A 25,390-nucleotide genomic window follows, 5' to 3' on the forward strand; every position below is an offset into this window, starting at 1 on the left:
TGAGGAAGATTAGCCCTGAGCTAACATCTGCCGCCAATCCTCCTATTTTTGCTGAGGAAGACTGGCCCTGAACTAACATGCGTGCCCATCTTCCTCTACTTTGTATGTGGGACGCCTGCCACAGCGTGGCTTGCCAGGCGGTGCCATGTCTGCACCCGGGATCCAAACCAGTGAACCCGAGGCCTCAAAAGCGGAACGTGCAAACTTAACCGCTGTACCACGCGGCCAGCCCCGACACTGTCTTGATTGATATAACTTTATCAGTCAGGACTTTAGAAGTCCTGAAGTCAGGAAATGTCAGACCTCTGACTTTGTTCTTCTCTTCAATATTGTGTTGGCTATTCTGAGTCTTGTGCCTCTCCATGTAACCTTGTGATCAGTTTGTCAATACCCACAGAAGAATTTGCTAGGACTTTGATTGGGATTGCATTGAATCTATAGATCAAGTTTGCAAGAACTTACATCTTGACAATATTGAGTCTTTCTACCCATGAACATGGAATAGCTCTCCATTTATTTTTAGTTCTTCTCTGATTTCTTTCATCAGAGTTTTGTAGTTTCTTTCATATAGATCTTATATATATTTTGTTAGATTTATACCTAAGTATTTTATTTTTGGGAAGTGCTAATGTAAATGATGTTGTGTTTTTAATTTCAAATTCCAATTATTCATTGCTAGTATATAGGAAAGTGAATGACTTTTGTACATTAACCTTGTATCCTGCAACCTTGCTATAATCACTTAGTTCTAGGAGTTATTTCGTCAATTCTTTCAGATTTTCTACATGGAAAATCATGCCATCTGTGAACAAAGACAGTTTTATTTCTTCCTTCCCAATCTGTATACCTCTTTTATTTTCTTTATTTGTCTTATTGCATTAACTAGTATTTCTAGTACAATGTTGAGAAGCAGTGGTGAGAGGGTACATCCTTACTTTGTTTCTGATCTTAATGGGGAAAGTTAAAGTTTCTCACCATTAAGTGTGATGTCATCTGTAGTTTTTTGTGGATATTCCTTTTCAAGTTGAGGAAGTTCCCCTCTATTCCTATTCCTAGCTTGCTAAGAGTTCTCATCATGAATTGGTGTTGGATTTTTTCAAATGCTTTTTCTGCATCTATTGATATGATCATATGATTTTTCTTTTTTAGCCTTTTGATGTGATGGATTACATTAATTGATTTTTGAATGTTGAACCAACCTTGCATACTTGGGATAAATCCCGCTTGGTTGTGGTATGTAATTCTTTTTGTACATTGTTGGATTTGATTTGCTAATATTTTATTGAAGATTTTTGCATCTGTGTTCATGAGAGATATTGGCCTGTATTTTTTTGTAATGTAGTTGTCTGGTTTTGGTTTTAAGGTAACAGTGACTTCATAGAATGAATTAAGAAATACTATCTCTGCTTTTAAGTTTTTAAGTATGATGAAATAAAATTTATATATTTTTTCCTTTTTTGCTTGTGCTCATTTGCTTTTCAAATGGAACACAGGACTCATAAAGCATTCCCATTAAGCACAACCTGTAATAAAACTTTATATCTCAATTCCTTGTTATGGCACTTTAAAGGGTGGAATTGCCATGGGGGAAAGGGAGAAAGTGAGGGCCACTTTTTACTTGGACTTTAGACTTCAAAGTATAATTGAATGTTAGCCACTGACTCTCGAGGATTGAGCACCTAATAGACAAAGATAACTAACTGTTTGGGAACTCCTCTAATTCTTAAACCCTTAGTAGCTCTCCTCTGAAAGGGACGAAGCCACAGCTACCAATAAGAAGCTACTCTCTGGGCTGTAGCCATCTTACCTTAGGGGTGAGTGAAAGTGAGGATGAAGCGTCAGAATGAGCAGGAGCATTGGAATCAGACTATTGGGAGTCCTAGCTGGGTTCTCTGGGAACCAGATGCTGAAACAGAGTTAGGTGTGAAAAGGGGAGTAACACCTGTGAAAGGAAAAGGCAGGAAGCAGGATTGGCCAGGAGGAGGTCTCGGCTCATGACACAGACCTGACAAAGCCTCTGCCAGTCCGATGGGGTGCTCTGGGGCAAAATTGCTTGTTAGAGGTATTCCATGTTGGTGGAAAAGGGCTAGGCCCAAGGACCACCGTCTTGCTCAACCACTGGCTGGGGATCACCCCTGAGAACAGCATGACTGTGGTTCAAAAGCAGACAGGTCCCTGGAACTGATTGCTGGGGGCAACTAGAACCGACACTCTTGGCAGCAGGGCAGCAAGTCCTTTATTGAAGGGGCAATGCAAGCAGTAAATCTCCATGTATCCCATACAGACATACTGAGATTCAAATCCCAGCAACATGTGACCTTATGCAACCACTCTGACTCAGTTTCCTCATCTGTAAAATGGAGAGAATGCCTTCCTTACAGGGTTGTGGGAGGATTAAATAAGATGAGGATGAACATAGTGCCTGATACAGTCGATAGTGCCTGATATCATATAGGCATTCAATAGTGTTCCTCCCTTTCACCCGGATGGAAATTAGCTGAGGTAACATCCTGTGCCATGAACCAGTTCCCACCCTGCCTTTTATAAACTTTATTTCTTCTCACTTTCCACTAGAGGACAAGCCCCTGTGGCAGCTTCCTGACCCTCTGGATCAACTGCCTCTGTGCCCCAGGGCTTGTGGTGTCCCCTGACTTGTTCCTCTCCTGCCTTTCTCAGCCTGGAAAATCAAAGATGTCTGAGGTTCTTGGCCCTTCTAGGCCCAGACCACTGGATGACGTTAGTATGAGGTGGGGGTAATGCTTCCTGGAATATACCAGAAGTAAGCAAATTGCACCATCTCTTTCAGCTGCCTGTGAGTGCATTCCATTGAGGATTCCTGTAAGAAGAAACCGTCGTGTTCCTCTTTCTAAGTGCCTCATTAAAAGCCTGAGGACAGATTCCCCTCCTTCACTTATGATCTCTACCCTGGGAGGGGAGACAGCGCCTGAATGGGAAAGAGCAGGACGTGTTCTGTGTGAGTTCTTGTCCTTCGTCAGGGTTCTCTGACCATAGGGACACAGGTCTCCAAGGTCCAGTTACTTCCTGTGTGCATGTAGTTGAGCCCGATTTACTGGAGAGTTTCAACTTGTTGGAAGTATAAACACAAAACAGTTTTATTTCTTCCAGTAACTGCCCCCGGCTATACCATGCCAGATTTCCCTTTCCTGCTGGGGAGCAGCTCCCTTAACGACCTCTTGGTCTGGTTCCATAACTTTCCAGTCTCTTTCGGTTACTATAACAGTCTCGTTCCGGTAATTAAGACCCAATCTTTTACATTTTTAAAACTTTCGTTGCAAACTTGATTAAAAACTCTTCCCCTCCCTCCCCTCCAGCATAAGCTAGAGCTGGCCCTGGCAGTTGGGGGGCAGTGGGAGGGAAGTTGGAACTGGCTTGAAGACACCTCATCTCGCTCCTCTTTGAGGGCTTGGCATCCCTGTTTGAGGCTGGGAGGAGGGATGGGGAGTAAGGGCCTCTTTATACGACTTTTTAGGACAGGGGACGTATCTCCTGTCCTTTGCCCCTTCCAGGTTCTTTCAGGTTCTGTTAGATGCTGGAGATTTCACCCAGCCCTTCTCCATCACTGAGGACCGCCCTTTCCTCCTCCCTCCACGCCCCAGCTGCACCTCCCCTTGGCCTCACCAGTGGTACAGGCTCCCAACCACCCCATTCTCTGGCTTGGGTATCCAGCTCTTAATTAAGCAGCAACCTGGGCAAATCTTTGGCTCCTGAGCTTGAGCTAACTTCTGTACATCTTCAGGTGGAGCCACAGGTCCTGCTGGGATGATTGCGGCCTTCAAGGGCCACACAGACCTGGGATGGGAGAGTTCATCCCAGTCACGCTGCACCAAGTTACTTCAAGCCCTGCTGGGTAGGCTGCTGCCGTGGGCCTCCTGCTTTCAGAAGCTCCAGGCCTGAAGTGAGAACCAGTCTTTACATTTCAGTATAATCCTAGACCTCAGGGTACGAACGTCAAGCACTCTGCTTTTCTTGCCCATAGTGGGGGAGTGGGACAAAAGGGCACTGGGCTGCAGTCCCAGGCTCCTGGGGTCGAAGGACTCTGACCTGTGCCTATGAGGCATTGTGGGGCCGCCCGTGCATCCTCTTTCCCTTCGCCTGGGGACAGGAAAGCATCCCCATCTCTTCGTGACGGGGGAGAGGAAGGCCTAGCTTCTCCCCACAGGCCTCCCGACTCTTTTGGTGCCTCTCAGTCCTTTTGCTATCCTGACTGGAGGAGGGCTGGGCTCTGGTTGACTTGAGGGGTTCTGGTGGCTCCGTCAGCCCTGTGTGGAGGTGGCTGGCTCCATCTGCTGGCAGCTCGCTAGTAGCTCTCGGCGGGTGGGGGGTTACTTGGCTCCGCTTGTCCTCATCTTTAGGCCTTGGCTGCAATTCTAGCATAATGGGAAAATGCATGAGGATTTGCCCAGCAGTATATGGGAATATCCTGTCTCCTGTCTCTTCTCCTTTAAACTGTGTTGAAGTTGCTCTTCCTCCTGGAAGGATTCCTCGGTTAAATGCCGTCAGACGGACATTCTCCTGTCCCCTGCACTCCCTCAGCCCTCAGGCTCTCAGGTGGTAGTGAGTTCATATGCATGTGAGTGAATGGGTTGTTATCTGTGTCTTGACTAGTTTTTACGTGTTATAAAGATAGCTAGTTTTTATGAAACTCTTGCCACATGCCATCTATTGTCCTAAGCATGGTCACGTCCTTCATCTCATTCATTCCTCACACCACAATCCAAGGAGCTCGGTGCTATTATGTTGCCCATTTTACAGATGAGAAAACTAAACAGAGATAAAAACCTCAAATAGCTTCTCCAGGGTTTATAGCCCGAAAGTGATATAAACAGGCAATCTAAATCCCGAGCTCAGACCCTCTACGAATATTCTGTCCAGCCTACTTGGTTTTATACTGTGATGCCCTCCTCCCACCCCTCCCTCACCTCTGAAGCTCTAATTAAGAACCTGTAGATCAGTGTGAAGTACTCCCCGTGATAATTTTTATTTGGATTAACAGAATCTGCCAAGCTGGGTCTTGTCCAAGAACTGAAGTAGCCATGGTGGGACTGTGGTCAACTTGTAAATGGGCCAAACTATGTTGAAGTCATCAGCACAGACCCTTGGACAGAAGGCTCGTGATGATCCCTCACCCAATTTCTTCTCTAACGTTTTTAGGTTAATTTTTTCCCAGGGAGGCCTAGAGTCCTCACTACAATCTCCAAGAGTCCACCCGAGCAATTCTTTTCATCTGAAAAATGAGAATCTCTAGTTTTTATATAGTACATTTACTTTCATGGTCTCCTAGATATTTGTAACCACTCTGAGTAGAAGAGTGTTATTATCATTCTCATTTTATAGGGGAAGAAACTGAGGCATGGAGATTGGAGACTTGCCTGAGGTTGCACAGGTTAGGTGTGCTGGAACTGGGACCTGGAAGCAATCTTTGACCTCTGCTCTCTCATGTGGTAGGTTCACCCTCAACGCCCTATACTTGAAACCACCGGGCTCCTGCTCCCTCACTGTGGGCTGCTCTTCTTCACTTTTGGCCATGTCTGTGCCCCTTCTCCTGTCTCTTCTTCTAGCCTCCTGTCTCTGGCCTCACCCACATCCTCCCTGCCTCTCCCAGGGCCTGGATGGGCCTCTCAGGGTAGGCGGCCTGGGTCTTGAAGACTTCCAACTGTGACCCAAGGCTCTGGAGGGGCTGCTCACTGCCTTTATTGGTGCTAGTCAACGCGGATGTTATTTATTGTCAAATAAACGTATTTCCAAATAAAACAGAAAACAAGCAAATAACTGTGGTGACAGAGCTGTAAAAAACCCTGCCATCTCGCTCACTTGAAGAAAAGCATGCGCAACTAATTAACCCGGGCAGGCCTCCGTGGTGTTTGGAAACAAGCTTGGAATTAATACCGCCCTTCTCAGCAGCTGGAGCCAGCCTCTAAATCTTGATTGGGCAGCAGCAAGAGAGAGACACAAAGAGTTATAGACACAGTGAGCCACCAAGATGGAAGAAGACAGAAAGGCAGAGCAATATAAATACAGTTATCCATCTGCCTCCATACCCAGATATATCATCTTCACTGGACTCTAGATTCTAGAAAGACAGACAGACAGAGTGAGAGGTAAGAGGAGGAAATTGAGTCTTTGTTTAGCTCAGAGGACATCTTCTGTCTAACACCACTAAAGTCAGAGAATCACGGGCTTCTGGACTGGAAGGGGTTTATGAGAGGTCATCAAATTCAGCGGTTTTAAAGTTATTTTTAGCAGCAAATCCCCTTCTTGAAGTGAAATCACACACAGCAGTGTAATGCGTAAAGCAGATAAAAGTGCAGCGCTCCCGTTGGAGCTTGTTCCTCCTCGCAGCCCCTCCCTGCTTCCCTTCAATGGGCAGGGGGTGTCCTCAAGATGCTCAGGGCTGGGGACGGCACAGTTGGAAAACTACAGCTGCCTGGCCTCTGTGTGGCAGGGCTTTGGGAGTGTCCCTTGTTTTTCAGTGGATTCAGGCTGAGCCTAATTTGGAGTCACCAGGAGGGGGAGCGTGGTAGAGAGGACCCACCAGCTGGTGAAGGAGGTGGGCTACCTGGGGGAACACCTGCTCTCTTGCCCCTGAACCTATTGGGTTCTTGAACTCCGATGTTTACTTTCCCTGGTGACCTTTGTTGGCAGGAGTTGGGAAACAGGCTTGTTGACCTTCAATGATGGAGTCTCAGTGGATGAGCTTTATGAGTCATCACTTCATTCCAGCTTTGCCTCAAGGAGGCTTTGTATAGCTTCATGTCAAGTTCAGGAGGGGGCACCCAGAGCACGAGGAGGATACCTCCCTTCTGTGGAAGAATATGGACGGTTGCTGGAAGGGGACTTCCCTATAGGCCATCCCAGTATGCCCTGTTGGGATGACTGGTGATCTACAGGGAAATCATGCTCTGTATATTTCTTTCTTCTTGTAGAGGAAGGAGAGGCAGTGCCTGAGGCTGGAAACCATCCAGTCCAGTGGCACCATGGGGATTTGTCTGGTCTTCTCTGGGGAGGTTGTCACTTGCTTCTGGAGGCCCTGTTCTTAGCAGAGTCCCGAGTTTGGGTGGAAAGACCTCTCTGGAAAGCAGTGGTGAGTACAGGAGAAGGGTGGAGAGAGCGATACCAGGCACTGTGTTTGGAGCCTTCCCGTCTCCGATTAACCCTGAGTGCCCTTGGCTCAGGCCTAGACAACAAGGGGCGCGGTAAGGAGGAGAAAACACAAATCAAGAAGTACTGCTTTTTTTGAAAGAGAAATTATAAATTGCAATTTAATCACATAATCACTTTGACACTCTCAAGCAAGCTAATTTCTTCCCTTGCCTCATTTCATCTACTCGGTGAGATGAATCTTAGTGAATAATGTCCTATGAATATTTAATTTTTGATCAATTTGAATTTTCTCTGGCATACCTGCTAGAGACATAAATTAGCTCCTCTTCTACCCAGCAGAGTGAGTTTGGACAGCGGCTTTCGTGGATCTGTGCCTATGGCCACAGAAGTGGCCTGCCTGAAGGTTTTTGGGTTCTGGTTTGCCACTCTCTTAATATCATTACTCACACCTCCCTGGACACCTTCTCTAAGCTGCGTTCTCTCATACTGCCCCACCAGCAGGTGCCTGAAGCCAATGGCTGCCCAGGTGGGTGAGATGCATCTGAAAATGACTTTCTGTAGGTCCTCCCTCTTGCTCCATCCTTTTTCTTCAATCACTTAAAGATGTCTCCCTCCTGATACTATCTTTCCTGGCCCCTGAGGACAGATGTTATTATTTAGAAGACAAGTATCTAATAGGCAACATTGGGAGAAGTACCATTTTCAACTGTTGGAGAAGGATTTTTTTGAGGAGATAATATTTGATACTTAGACAGTGTTGTACAGTTTGCAAAGTGGTTTCACATACCTCGTTTATTTTCATGTCTTAAAACATCCCTTTGTTTGATCTCTCTTTCCTGACTCTGATGTGAGGGAATGGCGCTGGAGAGAGCTCTTTCTTACTCTGGGTCAAGAGGGTAAGTATAGGAATTTCCACCCTGGAAGGACTGCCAAGCTCAAATACATGGAAATGGGTCCAAACAGAGCCACCTATAAAGAGGGAAGATTGAGTGGGACTGGGACCTGGAGGAAGAAAGAGGAGTATCCTTAATAGGTAAGCTGGAATTGGGCCCAATAATGACAGTGATGGCACTTTTTTAGAAAATATTTTAATTGCGAAGGGGATAGATAACATGTTTAAAATGTAGTTTGAATGTATATCCATATCCTTATATTTTGTTTTCCTGGAGCTCTCCACCCATGAAAACAATGAGTTTTAGTGCTTCAGGAAGGGCAGGAACCATCTAGAACAGAAAAGTCATTGTTTAACTTTAAATCTCAAGGGCGACTTCCTGTTTTTGAGTTCATCGGGATAAAACAGTCTTGAGAGTAAGACTTTATATAGAAAGAAAAGAAATTTCTAAATTTGCTACCCTCCCAATAGTTGATCATAGAATTTCCTCATAAATAACAGAGTAGAGATAATTCAGCCTGAGGTGTGACGGAACTCACTTGGGAAGCTCACCCCTTGTCACAGAGGAAGAAGGGGAAGATGGAGGAAGGACAATAGAGTCAGAATCCAGTGTCCTCATTTTCCACTCCCTTGGACCAAAACACTGGTCACTGTAGCAGCGTTTGATGGTATGAAGGAACTCGAGAACATGAGATTTAATATCTCCAGCCTTATATTCCCCTCAACGTGGCACAGGAGTTAAAGTGAAGGGAGGTGGGTATTAGATGAGACTGAAGCAGTTCTTCTGTTTTCCATGGCCTGGGTGCATTGTGCAGTAGAACTTAGAAGTTCTTATTTGTTGTGATTGAGATGCTAAGAAAGCTGAACAGAGGACTGGGGTTCAAACAAAAAGTTCATACAGCAGGGGATTTTGCAACTGGAGAAAAAGGACCAGAATTGTGGTCTTCAGTTGTGGGTGTTAGTGTGTCATCCTGACAAGTCAGCCAGGATCAGTTGTGGACAAGTGTAGGAACCAGACTAGATGAGTAACCCAGTGGCAGAGGTCAGTTTTAACCAGAGATTAGTTCTTCTCTTTAATTACTGCAAGTTCAAGTGAAGTCCACCATCTACCTAGCTACCATGAAGGAAGAGTCAGGGTGGTGGTGGAGTGTTGGAGGAGGAAATCTGGAAGACTTAACACTTACTCTGAAGAGACTGAGCCACCCAAAGAGATGTTTCTCTCAATACCGGTAATTTCTGGGATTAATTCCTTGTCTTAACCCAAGTTTCTAGAACACACAACTTGAGACAAAGCTTATATGCTAAAGCTTCACTGAATAGTGCAGTGCCAGGGTAGCAAGAATAAGTGAAAAAGGGAAAGTGAGGCAAAGAGAGAGAGAAGGCTTTACTGAGCTAGCCACAGCTTGACAAGAAAACCCATTTGGTTGTTTAGACACGTGGGACTTCTTCCAGATGGGCCAGGAGAAACCATCACACTTCAGACTAGTCTGTGGATAGTTTGAATTGATTTACTGTTTTTAACTCTTTCCTGTCTTTCAATGGTCAATATTTGCTTCTACTGTGCTATGACGTTGTGTCACCTGATTCTTCTGGGAAGATTCTGAGGAAGTAGGAGATCCCATGTCTTTGCTGTGGCCCTTCGTAGTAGTTTGAAAATATGTCCAAAAATGCTTTCTTACTCTCTTCAAGAGGTAGAGCCTAATTCCCCTCCATTTGAGCATGGGCTGGACTTAGCAACTTGCTTCCAACAAATAAAGTGAAAATGACAGTGTGTGATTTCAGAGATTAGGTCATAAGAGGCATTATGTCTTCCTCCTTGCTCTTAAATTGCTTGCTCTGGGAGAAGCCAGCTTCCATGTTGTGAGGGTACTCAAGTAGCCCATGAAGAGGCCTACATGGTGAGGATCTAAAGCCTCCCACCAACAGCCATGAAAGTGAGCCGTCCAAAGTAGATCTCTAATTTTCAACTTGACTGAAGTGCAGTCAAGCCTGCAGTGACTGCAATTCCTTTCAACATCTTAACTGCCATCTCATGAGAGACCCTTGGCTAGAAGCACCCAACTAAGCCACTCCCAGATTCTTGACCCACAGAAACTGTGCGATAATAAATGTTTGTTGCTTTAAGCCCTAAGTTTTGGAGTAATTTGTAACAAAGCAGTAAGTAAAAATATACCCTTTATCTGAGTCTGGAAATGAGAGAAACCAGAAACTTGATGGGTCCTAGTGAGTCAGACCTGGGCACCAGAGCTGCTGTGGCTCCTGCCATGGCAGGTACAATGGAATATATGCTGAAGCCCTCACTTTAGAGAAGGCTGAGATAGCTAGCAGTGTTAGGAGATGAGGCAATGATGGCAGTGGCTGGGACTGCCCATTGAGCTTGTGGTGAAGGCGAAAGGCAAGCAGGGCCAAGCAAATCTGGGGAGACCCATATCCTGGGTCTGGTCCATTAGACTCCTATTCTCTAGTCCTATAATTCCCACTACGACAGAGTCTCCATAAGCACAATTAAACACGTTACAGAGAAATAAAGAAGCCACAGACGTTTTGCACATCTTCATAATAGTGTGATTAGAATCGAGACAACTGTTTTTGTTAAAATAATAAATTCCCATTGCAAAAAAAATCAAAGCAATGTAGAAAAGCACAAAAAACAAAGCAAACATCACCCAATAATCCATGATCCAGAGAGAACACTGTTATATAACATAAGATTTTACACTCAACCCTTATGTTGACATTTTCCCTTGCCAATAAATATAATTACACTTTTCATCAAATATAGTGGACTAGACTCTCCATAAAACTTCTCCAGGGACAGTATGCCTCCAAATGATGGAATATTTAAATATACTCCCTCCTCCTTTAAAAAATGCATGACTGCATAGCTGAATTGGCACAAAATAAAGGGAATTTCTTAAAGACAAAAAACAACAAGAAAACATTAATCTAAAAGAATGAGCGAGCTGTGGAGCTTGTCTTTGTCTTGGAGCCTGTTTGGAGTTTAATAGGTGATATGAGCCATAACATGACAGGTGGGAGATACAGCCCAGGGCCCAAGCAGATTGGATTCTCACACAAAGCTGGGAACCCTGAAGGGTGAAACTCTCAGTAGGTGAACTAGAAAAAACACACTCCACAGAGGGGAAAGTTGGTGAAGATACTTGCTTGTCATCCTTGACTTCTGATAGAATAGGAAAAAAAGAAAAATGTTTTCTTGGAGAATTCCTAATCTTAAACATGAATTTACCACAAATCCCGTTCTAAAAATTTGAAGTGTCCTGGATTGGTAAGATACTCTAGGCTTGAAAAACAAAATGAAACAAATCCTCTCAGAAAAAGCATACTTTAAACCTTGGCCTCTGAGAATTTCCACAGATAAAATTCCACGGGATGTGGACTTCACAATCAAAATCCAAAAAACATATGAGGAAATAAATTACCCTGAATAAGACTCAGTATAAACAACAAATTCCTCACAAGCTATAATGACCTGTACTTATACAATATGGAATATAAAATAAATATATTTAATTTGTTTATGAAATAAAAGAGAGTAGTGGAAGCATAATGAGGGAACAAAAGACTATCAGAATAACCAAGTCAGATGTAAGAGAGAAACAAATGCAACTTTTAGAAAATAAAAAAATATAATCATTGAAATGAACAACTCAATGGATATGATAAATTAGATGCAGCTGAAGAGAGAATTAGCGATTGGGAAGTTTCTCTGTGAATGACCTAGAATACAATAGAAAGACAAAAGATGAAAGAGGAGATATAAAGAACAGAATGAGGAGATACAATATAATTGGAACGTCAAAGGATAACAGAGAGAATGAGAGAGAAGTGTTAAAAAAATAATGATTGAAAAATTTCCAGTCCTGATGAAAGACACCAGTCCTCAGCTTTAACAAGTCCAATGAATCCAAAATAAGATAAATTAAAAGAAACCCACGTTTTTTAGAAAAACAGGAGAACATTAAAGACAAACAGAGGATTCTAAAAGTAGTCAGAGAGAAAAGATAGATCACCTACAAAGCAATGAGAATTCCACCCACAGCTTATTTCTCAATAACAATAGCAGAAGCCAGAAGACTATAGAATGACAGCTTTGAAGCGCTAAGTGGAAATATTATGCTGGACTTCTACCCCCACTAAAATTATCTCTTAAACATGAGGGCAAAATAAAGACAATTTTAAAATATTTTAAAAACAAAATTGATACAAGTGACTACCAAGAGACACTTACTAAAGGACTTATACAGTATAAACCAGGAAGAAGAAAAATGATCCCAGAAGGAGATATGAAGTATAAGAATGAGAGATGAAGGAAGAAAATGGCAAATGTATAAATAAATATTGATTGTATAAAATAATAATAATAAACTAACTTGTGGGGTTATAAATCAAGTTACAACTAAAATCATGGACAAAAGTATACAAATTGATCATATTTCAATATAGATCAAGAATAGGAAAAATGAAACTTTTCTTTTTTTGAGAGACACATAGATGTGTGATAAAACAATAAAGGAAAGGAAGGGAATAATTAGCACAACACTTAGGGTCGTGGGTTACTGGAGTGGGGAGGAGGGAGGTGGATGGGATGGAATAGTGTATGTGGAGGCTTTGAAGGTATGAATATACTACTTCTTAATATAGGTGTTGGATATTTGTCTGTGTATTCCTCATTGTGACAATTCTTTAGTATGTAAATATTTATTAAACATACTTTTTGTATATATGGTATAATAAAAATGGAATAATTATAAAGTGACATTGTGATGATCATTATTATAACCTGTAGCTTTTCACACGCCTTAAGGTAAATTCCTAGAAAGAAGATTTTGAGGAAAAGGGTGAATACAATAAGTTTTCTTTGAAACTTATTGCCCATCCCCTCCCCCAAAGGGTGCACCAACGTCTACTTCTACCAGAAGTGCATACAAAGCCCATTTCCCCACACCCTAGGGTCACTCCTTTCTGTGCACTTTTTCTAAAATGTACTCATTATGTACGTCAGCGTGGTGAGCTTGGCTCATTCAAAGAGATTGGAACGGGATGAACAATTCATGAAGTAGGTGATATAATTAATCTCATTTTACAGATAACACAACTGAGAATCCCTGAGGCTGAGTGACTTGTTCAGGGTCACATCATGACCCAGTCTCCTAACTGCGTCTTCAGTTCAGCGATCTTTTTGCTATGTCCCACTGCTGGCCAAACTCCATTGAAACTTTGTGTTGGAGCAGTCTCTTGCTGCACATAAAAATCTTTCCTAGTCCAGTCAAGCCAGAAAAGAAGACAGAAAGAAGGCGTGCTTTGTAGGGTGCTGGTGGAGGTGGTGGAGTAGGAGTGGGGGAGAAAGGTTTTCAGCATTTATATCCTCAAATCTGAGGACCACTCCCTTCCTTGGTCCTTGTTGCTTAAGCCCCTGATTATAAACTTTGGAGACGGAGGGTTGGAGCCCTATTTAATCAGCCCAGTCCTGACACAAGGAAAGTGCTCACTAAATATTTGCTTCCTCTTAAATAAACTCTGGTTGATATTTTTGTCACCAAATATGGAGAGAGAGCCGTCCCCTTGGCTGGGCCAGATTTCTTTCTCTGCATGAAGTGAGTCTGGGCCAGGGCGAGTGAAGGGACGAATTGACCTTCCAAGGTCCCTTCCTGCTGAAAGACAAGGATTGTCAGCAGGCAGAGCTGCAATGAGCAGCCCCACCGCAGGCTCCCTCTGAGGTGCGTTGGCTTTCTCTTCTCCAAGTGATTAGCGGGGAGATTGGCGGCAGTAGCGGCAATGGAAGTTTAATGTTCTGGAAACCCCGTCTTTTTCCTCTTTCTGCGAAGTTTTCCCTGGTGAGCCAAGGAAAGGTCTTGCAACTTAACAGGCAGACAGGGATGGGGCCCAGGAGTTTTGCCATCAGAGACTAGAATTTATCACTGTGACACCAAGCCCAGGCATGGCTGCATTTGTCAGGGAGAAGGGGCAGGTTGGGGGGAGGGAACTGCTACCCTTCCCCGGGGACATTATCCCTATCAGGGCACTGAGACCCTGCCACGACCCTAAGATATGACTAACTATCCATCCCTTGGGCCCACTCAGCCCAGTGCAGGCCAGGATACGTTTTGCTCACAGCCTCTGGCCATTGCAAATGGAATCAATTGGTCCTGCTGCTCTAAGCTGGTACCCAACATCATCTGGTGGGTTCCAAGTCCTTGTGCCTGTCAAAAACAGAGGACTTGGGGTAACTGGAAGAGCTGACAGACCTGTGTTAGTGTCTCCTACTAGCTGTTTGATACTGGAGAAGCTACTCTATTCTTTTGAGCCTATTTTCTTCCTCTAAAAATAGGGGCAATAGTAACTACCTTTAAAATTAAATTAAAGGTGTATATACCTGTCTAGCACCCTTTCTGCCACCTAGAGAGGCAGAGGAGTGAGGTGGTAAAGACCACACCTCTGGAACCAGATTTCCTGGGTTCTGACTCTGACCACTCTGGCTGTGGGAACCTGGGCAGGTAATTTAGCCTCTCCGTATATTGGTTGCTCACCTGTAAGATGGGCATAATAATACATACATACCTTAGAAGATTGAAGTGATGATTAAATGAGCTAACATTTATAAAATATTTAAAACCATGCCTGATACATAGTGAGTGCTATACGAATTGTTTATTTTGATCATCTTCTTACCTACCCTCTTTTTCCCTCCCTTCCTTCCCTCTTGTCCCTATCTGTTTGCTGGGCTATAAGATCTGATTTGGCTCTTGGTTTCCTGATTTGTAATCAGTGCTTCTTGGGGTTACTCTTGTTGTCTGCGGCCCCAGCTCTTAACTCAGTTTCACTGTGTCCTTCCCCTTGGGATTGGAGACTGCCTCCAGAAGCCCTGCCTAGATGGATCTGGTCTAGGTGGATGCTTCTAGAACACCACTGACATCTTTATGATTCTAATCACTGCGTTTTCCCAAAGACCTCTGCTGCCTACCATGCCTCCCTCAGGGCTCCAGTGCTGCCCTCTCAGTCCCATGCCTTCCTGGTTTCCTCTTGTTCTTTTTTAGCTGGTGCTGTCAGGGTCCCAGTAGGCCCCAAGGCTAAGTCCATCTGAGGGACAATAGTGTCTCCCTGGGTTGGCCTTCATCTCTGGTGGGCCTTATGTAGGCAAAGGCCCAGAGCTTCCTGGCTTTTAGTCCAACATTCCATCCAGATACTTCTCATTGCCAAGTATGAGAATCCTTTCTGGGGACCTCATGTTTTTGTAAGGCAGCCCATCTCATTGTTGAATAGCTCTAATGAATAACAGCAGCAACAACAACAATAATAGTATCAGCTATCATTTATTGAGTGCTTACTGTATGTCGGGTTACCATACACATATCGTCTCTGATTTTTACAGCAACCCTCTAAAATAGGTTTTATTATCTCCATTTTACAGATGTGGAAAATGAGGCCTGGAGAGGATAAGTGATTTGCCTAAGAGGTACAGCCAGAGGTAAGCTCTGTTTGCTTACATCCAAAGTCAGCGTTCTGCCATCTGCATTGAAGTGCCATAATGGCCCGAGTCTGCCTCCCTGTCCCCTCCATCACTGGAGGAGGCAATACACAATCTGTCTTCCCTTTTCTACATGTTTGCCTTAAGTAAATTTGAGAAAGCTGTCATGTCACTTTTAAGTTTTGTCTTCTTCAGGCTAAGTATCCTCAACTATTTGTTAAATCATATGACATTGTTTCCGGGCATCTCAACATCTTGGCCTCCCTCTTCTGGACATGCTTGTTGGTTAATGTCTTCATGATGTATTGTATTCTGTACCCTAGATTCAGAACTTGAGGCATTAAGAACCTCTCTTGGCAGTGTACTGTCATGGTTTAAGAGCACAGGCTTTGCAGTTAGACTGATCTGGGTTCAAATACTGGCTATACCCAATTTGCTAGCTGTGTGATTGCAGCAGATTGCAATTTCCAAAGATGGGTGCCACAATATACCTCATCCCATTTGTTCTCCTTGCAATGTGACAACGTTCTTTGTATGAAGTGCTGGGGTCTGTGTTCCTTCCTGTTGATCCTGGGCAGGCCTTTGTGACTGCCATGACCAATGAAAGGTGGCAGAAGTGATGCTCTGTGACTTCCAAGGCTAGATCATAAAAATGCCATGCACTTCCACCTTATTCTCTTTGGAATTCAGTCATATTTTGTGAAGAAGACCAAATTGACCCAAGTGGAAAGCCCATATCGAGAGGCTACGTGTATGTGTTGAAGTCCTAGCCTATAGCCACTGTCAACCACTGGATATGTACTTGTAGCGAGGAAGTCTTTGAGACTTTGAGCCACCGTCTGACTGTAACCTCATGAGTGACCTCAAGTAAGAATCACCCAGCTGAGCCAAGTCAATCCCCAGAATAAAATTGTTGTTTTAAGACACTAAGTTTAGGGGTTACTTATTATGCAGCAATAATCAGAATGGTGATCTTAAGCTTTTCTCAAGCTCACTGAGCCTCAGTTTCTTTGTCTATGGAATGAAGACTGTGGAATCTACCTTAGAGGATTATTATGAGAATTAGAAGACAATGGATATAAACTACTCAACATGTGTTTGCCACATAATGATTGTACAACAAATAATTAATTATAATTAATGACATCATGAATAAAATAAGAAGGGGACCTCGGTTGAGACTTCAGAAGGAAGATTGGGAAACCGAACTTGCTGTGGGGCAACCTCCGGGGACGAAGCTGAGAGCTGGGCCACAGGTTCCAGATGCGCAGGGGTTGTGACAAGATTCAGGCAGCATCCAGCACGAGGAAGACGGTGCAGTGTGGGGAGGCCTTTGCTGCTTGCTAAGTGTGAGACAGCAACACTGAGACTGGAGGTGAGAAGGCAAGACCTTGGTCACACTCGCTGCTGGTTGTTGGGAGGGTGTGGCCAGGACACAGAAACCTTTTGCTGTAAAATCAAGCAGAGCTGGGGATTGGCCACTGGGCTGCCCCACAGCAAACCTCAGACGTGAGAGGGGTTTGTGCGAGCATCCCAGATATTCGAGGTCACAGCTGGCAGAGTTAATAAAGCAACAAGCTGGGGCGCCAGGGAGGATGTGTGGTTAAATTCATGTGTGTGGTGTTTTCTTGTCCTTGGCCCCCCGCCTCAGAAGGCAAAGAGCTCAGGGTCTGAAAGGTACAGCCTGATGAAGCAAGTGTTTGAAAAGTGCAGGCAACCGTGAACTCAAGTCTTAAAAAGTAAAACTCACTCCCCCCTCCCAAAAAAACCTACCACAACAAAACCCCGTACTCCACCCTCACGTAATATGTATGCTCACTGTAGAAAAATTATACGATATAAGAAACAAAAAGAGCAAAATAAAAATTGCCCACGTTCCTACAACCCAGAGATAATCTCTGTTAACATTTTTGTGTACGTGGAGCTTTCCAGATGGTATACGAAAATAGAGCCATACTGTGCATACTGTTTGGTAAACTGCTCTTATCGCCTAATGATATGCCCTGGACATCTTTCTATGATATGAAATATGCATCTGCAGTTCTGAGCTTTTCAAATTGGGGACATGTAGCCATGTTCCAGGGCTTCTATGAAGCTGCAGGAGAACCATGGTTCATCACTCCAGAGCATCAACTTTACTCAGTGGTAAGTCACTTAAAATATCATTTTTATATTAAAACAAACCCAGACATAGTATGGTGGAGGGTACAAAATTTGCATGAATTTTTAGGAGAAGATATGAGACTTTAAAGAAATGTCTGGCTTGCCTTATTCTTTTGTACCATCATTTTAAACAGCAGGTAGCGTTAGCTCACAGGGATCAGTGGAACAGGCTGAGTGAGAGGAGGAGGGGGGAGAGATGTGACAATTAAGGGGCAATAGGTGCCAAGGGCCATTTCACGAGGCACAGAGTCCCTCACCCGAGGATCTGGAGAGCAACGTGGATGTCTTGATGTCATGCTTGGCCTTTAGGGCCCAGGCCTGAGTGAGTGGCTTAATTCTAAGTCATACTTCCCCTACCCTCCCCCTCCGACCTGTTGGCAAAGAGCAGTTGTAGGCTGGGGTGGCATTAGGTTAGGACAATGTGGCTGTACCAGACATGGCACTCGGAGCTAACCCAGTAACTCCAGAGGTGGACTGAATCGTGCATAGCTTTGCTATTTCTGTCCCAGCTCTGCTATTAAGAAGCTCTGTGACCACAGGCCACTTACTTACCTTCTCTTTGTTTCAGTTTTGTCATCAATAAACTAGTGATAAAAGTAGCAGCTCATAGGTTCATTGGGGCATTAAAAGAGTAAAGTACAATTCTTAGAGTGTCACTTGGGACATAGTAAGCATTTACTATATGTTAATTATTATTATTATGTAATCTATGATTGCATAAGCTGCTCATGGTAAATGTGTCCCACTCTTGTTTCAAACAGAGCTTATGGCTAATTGAAACTCTTAGATCTTTTTCATTGGAATTGTTATCAAGCTTATATTCTCCATGCTGTTATTAGTTTTTAATTGTGTGGCTTATTAATGCTCATTTTCTTAATTGTGGCCTATTATTCTAGCCTGTGTTAGTTATCTAACAACTAAGTCTTCCTTTCCAGAGTCACTCAGGTTTCATGTTCTAATGGCATTTACAATTTTATGTCCCTATTTTACAGAAGGAAAAACTGAGGGAAGGGAACTACTGCCTTCTGAGTGTGTCCTTTGTGCCAGACATTGGGATAGGTGCTTCGTATAAGGCATCTCAGTTAACCCTCAGAACAACTTAGAGATGCAGGATTTATTATGTCATTTTATAGATGTGGAAGCTGCAGCTCAGAGTACTTGAGCAAATTGCCCAAGGTTGCCCAGCTAGCTCAGCATTTTTCTCTTGCATCATACTACCTCCTAGTTTTAGGTCATCTGTAAACTAAAATGGCATGCTTCTATTCAAGTTGTTGTTTTACATGACAAAGCCAAAGACAGAGACAAATCACTGGAGAACCCCTTCTAGGTAGGTCTATGACTGTCACATCAATTCCTGAATCAATACTTTTTGTACAGGATCATTCAGGCACTGAAAATGGAATCAGATGCTGCTATTGGAAACTAAGGTCTGGAGCTTTGTAAGAGATCATAAAGAAACCCCCTTCCATCACATCTTTAAGGGAAGGACCCCTCGTCCCAGTTCTTTGCTTATTCCCTCTCAGCTGAAGTCTGGATGCTTATAGAGTCACATGTCCCGAATCAATCCCAGAAAATGTTCCTTTTCAAGCTGAGTGTGAGAAGCTTTACACAGCATCCTGGGAACTGTCAGCATCTGCCTATATTTACTCTTGCTGTTGATTAAAACTGAGAACTGGAGCACCAGGAGTCCAGACTGTAGGCACAGGACTGCTGATAAGAGGAGAAGGAATCAACAGCGGTTGCTGGACCAAAAGAAACCCAGCCCCTTCTTTCCCACAGTCACGACCCTAGGCTTGACCTAAGAGCAGTCAGGTCGGGAGAAGAGGAGGGGGATTTGTCTACTGTAAATTTCTTCCAGGATGGTCTCTGCCCCATTTTGGATGGAAAGAAGCAGTGGGGTAGGTGGTGGTGTGGAGGCTGTGCCAGTGGGCTCTGGGACTGTGCCCAGGGGCCTGTGGGCTGCAGCATTAATTGCACTTTTCTCTAGGGGAGAAGGAAATAGTGGTGGCCTAAACCCTGAACACTCCGATTGACTCTTGGATCTCCACTGATTAGAGAGAGCTTGAGAAGAATGAGAGAAAGGGGAGTCGGGAGAGGGTGTGTTTCATCTCTGTCCACGGAATGATGGTTCCATCTGAGCTTGTGGTCCCCAAACACCCCAGTTCCCATCCCTGTGGCTACACGGGGGCAGGTGTATACAGCAGGATGCTTGGACCTGGAATAAGCTTGATCTACGACTCCTCTGTTTGACCCTTCTGGAGGTGGGATGATTAGGATAGTAATCCTGTGTCTTCTGATATGTCCTTCACATAACTGCTCAAAATCCTCCCAGGTCCTCCATTCCACTTAGAATAAAATCCAAAGTGCTTCCTGTGGCCCCTGCGGCCCTGCATGCTCTGGCCTTTGCCTCCCTCTCCAGCCTCACCTCCTACCACATGCCCTACAGTAGCCTCCATGCTGTGCTTTGAACATGCCAAGCATGCTCCTGCTTCAGGGGCTTCATGCTTCCTGTTTCCTCTCTTTACAGTTGCTAGATTTAGTCAATAAACACACAGGATGTCCAGTTAACACTGAAGTTCAGATAAACAATGATTCATTTTTAGCGTAAGTATGGCCAGTGCAATATTTGTTTATCTGAATGTCAGATCTAACTGGGCATCCTGTACATTGCCTGGCAACCCTAAGAGCTCTCTGGACAATGTTCCCTCCGATTCTCACATGGCTCATCCCCTCACTTCTCCAAGTCTCTGCTCTCCTCACCTTGTCTTGCTGTTGCATCTACAATCACAGCCCCATGAATCTACTCTCGCAGGCTGCCTCGTCTCCTTCAGAGCTCTTATCACTATCTGATGTGCTATTGTTTGTTTATTCATTCATTTGTTGACTCTGTGTCTTCCCTGGCACATGTGAACTCCATAAGGGTGGGATTTAAGTCTTCACTGTGGTATCTTCTGTCTCTGGTGTCATTGTGGGTGCTCGTAAACATTTGCTGAGTGATCAAATGACATTTTACCATGGCTCACCCTTTGCGATATGGATCTCATCTTAGGCCACTCCCCTTTCCACGGGGCACTAGCCAGGCTGACCTCATGGTCGGTCCTCCAACATGCTAATCCCATTCCTGCCCCATGGCCTTGGGACTTGCTGCCTGGCATATGGCTTCTTCTCCTCTCCTCTTACATCTCAGAGAAGGCTTCCCTGACCTCTCTATCTATCTATCCTTTCTAACCCTCTGACCCTAGACCTTTCATTCACAAGACTATTTTATTTCCTTTAATACTCATATCGCTCTAGGAAATCACATATTTAATGACTGGTTGGCTTTTTCTTGTTTGTCTCCTACAGACAAGAATGTAAGTTCTGGAGACATCAACCATGTGTGACTTATACATCACTGTGTCCCCAGCACCTAGCCCCATGACTGGCATAGAATATGAAACCAAAAAATATATGTTGACTGAATGAGTGAGGCAGTGATTTTGGGGTGGGCACTGAGACCCAGCTTTGCAGGAGCATTGAGAACTGCAGTGAGGGAGAGGATTGAGCCCAGGAACCAGCCTGGAGTGGGTTCCACCAGGAAGCTGGCTTGCTCCTCGCCCCACAGTGACCAAGTGTACTTAATTAGCAGAGCTGATTACGGATGAGGGAGTCTGGAAAGGAATTCCTAGCTCTCTGCTTCTCTCGGCCTCCTTGGCAGCTAGGAGAGGCCATCTCCTTCCCACTGGAAAATGTCCCTTCAGGCCCAGAGAGTGAGAGTGCCTCCTCCATGTTTTGTGTCCCCATTTGTCACTTGCTGCAGATGATAAGACCCAAAGGGATGATGACACCCCAGTGACCTTGGAGGCTGCCATGTAAGCTGGCAGCCTGGCTCCCCAAACGATGATGGGGGACGTGAACATCCTCCTTGGGGTGTCACATGAGAAAGAAGCCAGCTTCTTGTGTTTTCAATCACTGAACTTTGGTGGTTTGTTACTAAAGTGGAACCTAGCTAATTAATATATGGCTGTATCCACTGTGTCTACTATATAGAAAGTGCTCAATAAATGTGTTGTTGAGCTCCCTGGGGAGGAAGATCTGTTTATTCCTGCAAATGAAACAGAATTGTATTAACTAAAGGGGACTAGCTGTGTTTTCTTATTTGCCCAGATAGTGCTCATGTCCTTCTTAACTCCCTAAGGTCATCAAACTCACTGTGCATGGGTCCCTCTCTCTGGGTTTAGCAAGGAACAAACATATAAAGCGGTGTCCTTTGAGGTACAAGCAAAGAGGAGTTGATGAGGGACCCCTACAGTCAGAGAGAGGCAGCTATAATGGTCTCCCGCTCTATCTATGTCACCAATAAGACACCCTGGGGGTAGATGCCACAGTATGATTGGCTGCACCTATAAAAGATTCCTGTGACGAATTTCCAGGGATTCTTTTGATGGAAATTCATCTTAGCAGGTTGGTGCTAGATCTTCCTGGATCAACTGCTTTTTTTGACATACCTCCACTCTCAGTCTGGTTCCCCGGCTCCTTTGTTCAATGACCCTTGGAATTTCTATAGCCTGAGGCTTAGTAGCACACTCTTAATTCAGTTCCTTTTAAGAGTTTTTGCATGAAGCTTGACAATTTTCTTCATGCAGAGTCTTCATCTGCCCTTACAGTGGACCTTGATCTTGCTTTCACAGCTGCCACTACACTTGGGCACTGACAAATCTCTCTGTGGTTCAATCAAGAAAGATTGGATGTTTTTTTTTTTTTTTTTTTTTTTAAGATTTTTTTTATTTTTTCCTTTTTCTCCCCAAAGCCCCCCGGCACATAGTTGTGTATTCTTCGTTGTGGGTTCCTCTAGTTGTGGCATGTGGGACGCTGCCTCAGCGTGGTCTGACGAGCAGTGCCATGTCCGCGCCCAGGATTCGAACCGACGAAACACTGGGCCGCCTGCAGCGGAGCGCGCGAACGTAACCACTTGGCCACGGGGTCAGCCCCAAAGATTGGATGTTTTTAAAAGAAATTTTACGCTGAAACTAAGGAAACAAGAAAAATTTAAGAACACAGACCTTAACAAATTTAGAGAGCATTGGTTTCTTGGTGGGCATAACTTACAGTCTCCTAGTTCGTAGGAAAATCGCTTGACAAATGTTTATTGGGCTCCACTGGGCACAGGGTATTCAAAGATGAATAGTGGGCAGGCTTTGACCTCAAAGAACTCCCAGTGTATACAAAGAACCGAAGAAACAAGTGGGAAAATGTTTTACAATATAATGTGATAAATGCGATAATGGAGGCACGTAGCAGGTGGGATTTTTCAACACATTTAAGAAGGTCCCAAATTCCTTCCTCTACTAGGTGCTGTCTGAAGAGCTGTGTCCCAGAGTCTCCCCTTTCAGTTTTGGGCACCACATTTCTCTTGTTTCCTAGTTTGCCACCCACTGCAGGGGAGGAAAGATTGCAGAAGGAATTATGTTCTCCTGTACCGATGGCAGCCTCACACACTGGATTTTAGGGGCAGTCTACATTTATGTATTATCTTTTTAAATAAATAAGATTCAATAAATGCAAAACTTCATGTGATTTCATTTGCATACCTTTATAGGGCTTTGCATATAAACAAATATAATAAATCAGAAAAAAGCCCCTTGAGTAGACTAGAGCCCCCTTTTTGATTTGGAAAATATGGCTGCTTCTTTAAGTGAACAACAGGTAAGAAGTACCTACCCTGGGGTATCTGTTACTTCTGGAAGAGTCTGTGCCCCAAGCTGTAACTAGCAGTCCCTGAGGTGCCCAGCCTTCAGGTCCCCTGGGAGGAGTACCAGGTTCTCTCAGTCACCAGTGTTCCCTCTTACCAGTTGTTCTCTGACAGGAGAAGGAAGGAGCCCTGGTCAACTCCAGAAGGGACACCTCCCTTCAGGTCACCTTCTAGATTGGTCAGAGGACCTCATTGAAAACAATATCATCAGTCTTTGCTCTCTTGATCCATTTCCGGGGTGAAAGAAAGAACAGGGAAAAAGAGAAGTGAAGGGCCCTGGGCACTGGGGTGGGTGAAGGTGGGATGAGGCAGAGAAGGTGGCTGCTGCCCAGGCGCTTTCCCCTGCAAGGCCCAGGTCATGGAGCACGGGGAGACGATGTTCTCTTCCGTGTTGGCTTCTGTCCTTATCTGTCTCTGCTACTTCTGCTATTTCTTCTGCATTCTGGTGGCTTCCTAGAGGGAACTATAGATGACCCCAGGGGTGGGGAAGGCAAGGGCTCTCCAGAATTGGGGGAGATACCTTTATTCCTTAGGTTGGGATGCTAACCCAGTGTGCCCTAGGAGCAGACACTCAGAATTAGTTCTCAACTCCATATGTGAGGAGGGTGAGGAAAAGAAATTGGCAATAAGTTATCCACTTCTATCTGTTTTAGAAAGGACCCTATTGGGGACACTGAAAAGGCCCCTGCAGCACCCCTCCCCACAGAACCCCTTCCCCCCTCTACTGACAGAAGCCTTAGTGGAAAATACCTGGGTTTTAGAGGACAGGATCTGGCTTGAGTGCCAGCCCTGCTGCCTACCAGCTGAGGGGCTTACCTTCTCTGAGATTTGCTTTTCTTATCTGCAGAGTGAGATGTGAAATGAGATAATGTGTAAAAAGTGCCTCTAAATAGCAAAGTGTTATACAAGCGACAGCTAATGCTACCGTACGAAAGCAGCAGTCTCGGGCCCCACATGGGAACACAGACCTTTGGTCCTACAGCATAAAAACCTTGGACATTCTTCAGAGTCTCCCATCTTCCCAGGGCCCCAGAAGAAGCAGGAGGTGAGCGGAGCCTTCTGCAGCCTGATGGGATTCTCCCTGTCTCCTAGGGAAGACTTGCCCGAACATCTTTCCCCTGTTCCTGTCTGTGCTCTTCCTCCTCCTTGGCCTCGCCCGCCTTGTCTGCTGGGATATTCCAGCATCACAGCCCAGAACAAACATTACCTGCTCTCTGTGACTTTCTCTGACTCTCTGAGAAAATCCATTTCTTCCTCATCCATATTCCGGTAGCACTTTGTGGAAGCTCTGTTGCTGTCTAATCGAGTCTAGTTACAGCTGTTTCTGACATTTGCCTTTCTCATTAGACTGTGAACTCGTCCAAGTCAAGGACCTTGTTTTTTCATTCAGGGCCAAAGATGTAGGTGTGCATAAGTGTCTATTTTCATGGCTGAACCACTAGAGGAGGCTTGATTCTCCTCCTGTGGTGCAGAAGGAGGAAAGGTTGATGGGGAGGGAGTGGGAAGGAGGTGTGTATTAACCTTTCTCTCCAGCTTTTCAAATACCTGGAGGTAAGGTGAAAAGGAGGTGGCATGGGCAGGACCGGGGTCATTCTTAAGGCTCAGTAACTTGCTCAGTAACCTATATCCATAGGAGGGAGAAATTCTCCATGAGATAAAGAATGGACTGGAACTAAAAGAGATGGGGTCAAGTCTTGCTTCTGTCCATTTACTGACAGTGGTATCTTGGGCATGTCAACATTATGAGCTTTAATTTCCTGCTCTGGGGTAAAAATAAAAGGACAGAGCGGTGCTGTTCAGCAAATCCTGTCTTCTTTCCTCCTGAGCACACAGGCTTGCTTGGAATTAGGTGGATTGGGTGACTGAGTTCTGGCCAATGAGTGTGGGTGGAATTGATGCTCCCCACTTGCAGGCCTGGCCCATAGAAACCTCCTGTAGCATCCTCCATAATCCATCTTTCCCTGTCTGTGCATTGAAAGTGAAGGAATCAGAGGTT

General features: G+C 44.6%; 1 long non-coding RNA gene across 1 annotated transcript in view; it reads left to right on the forward strand.

Moving 5' to 3' along the window:
• Positions 1 to 25,390, forward strand: part of LOC139081631 (uncharacterized) — a 148,737-nt gene that overhangs the window by 29,494 nt on the left and 93,853 nt on the right. Inside the window, exons 2-3 of the long non-coding RNA XR_011536785.1 lie at positions 5,356 to 5,462; positions 15,444 to 15,500. This is a non-coding gene — a long non-coding RNA (uncharacterized lncRNA). The remainder of the gene's footprint in view (positions 1 to 5,355; positions 5,463 to 15,443; positions 15,501 to 25,390) is intronic.

Source organism: Equus przewalskii, unplaced genomic scaffold (genome assembly GCF_037783145.1).
Source record: "Equus przewalskii isolate Varuska unplaced genomic scaffold, EquPr2 ChrUn-13, whole genome shotgun sequence".
Taxonomy (NCBI): Eukaryota; Metazoa; Chordata; class Mammalia; order Perissodactyla; family Equidae; genus Equus; species Equus przewalskii.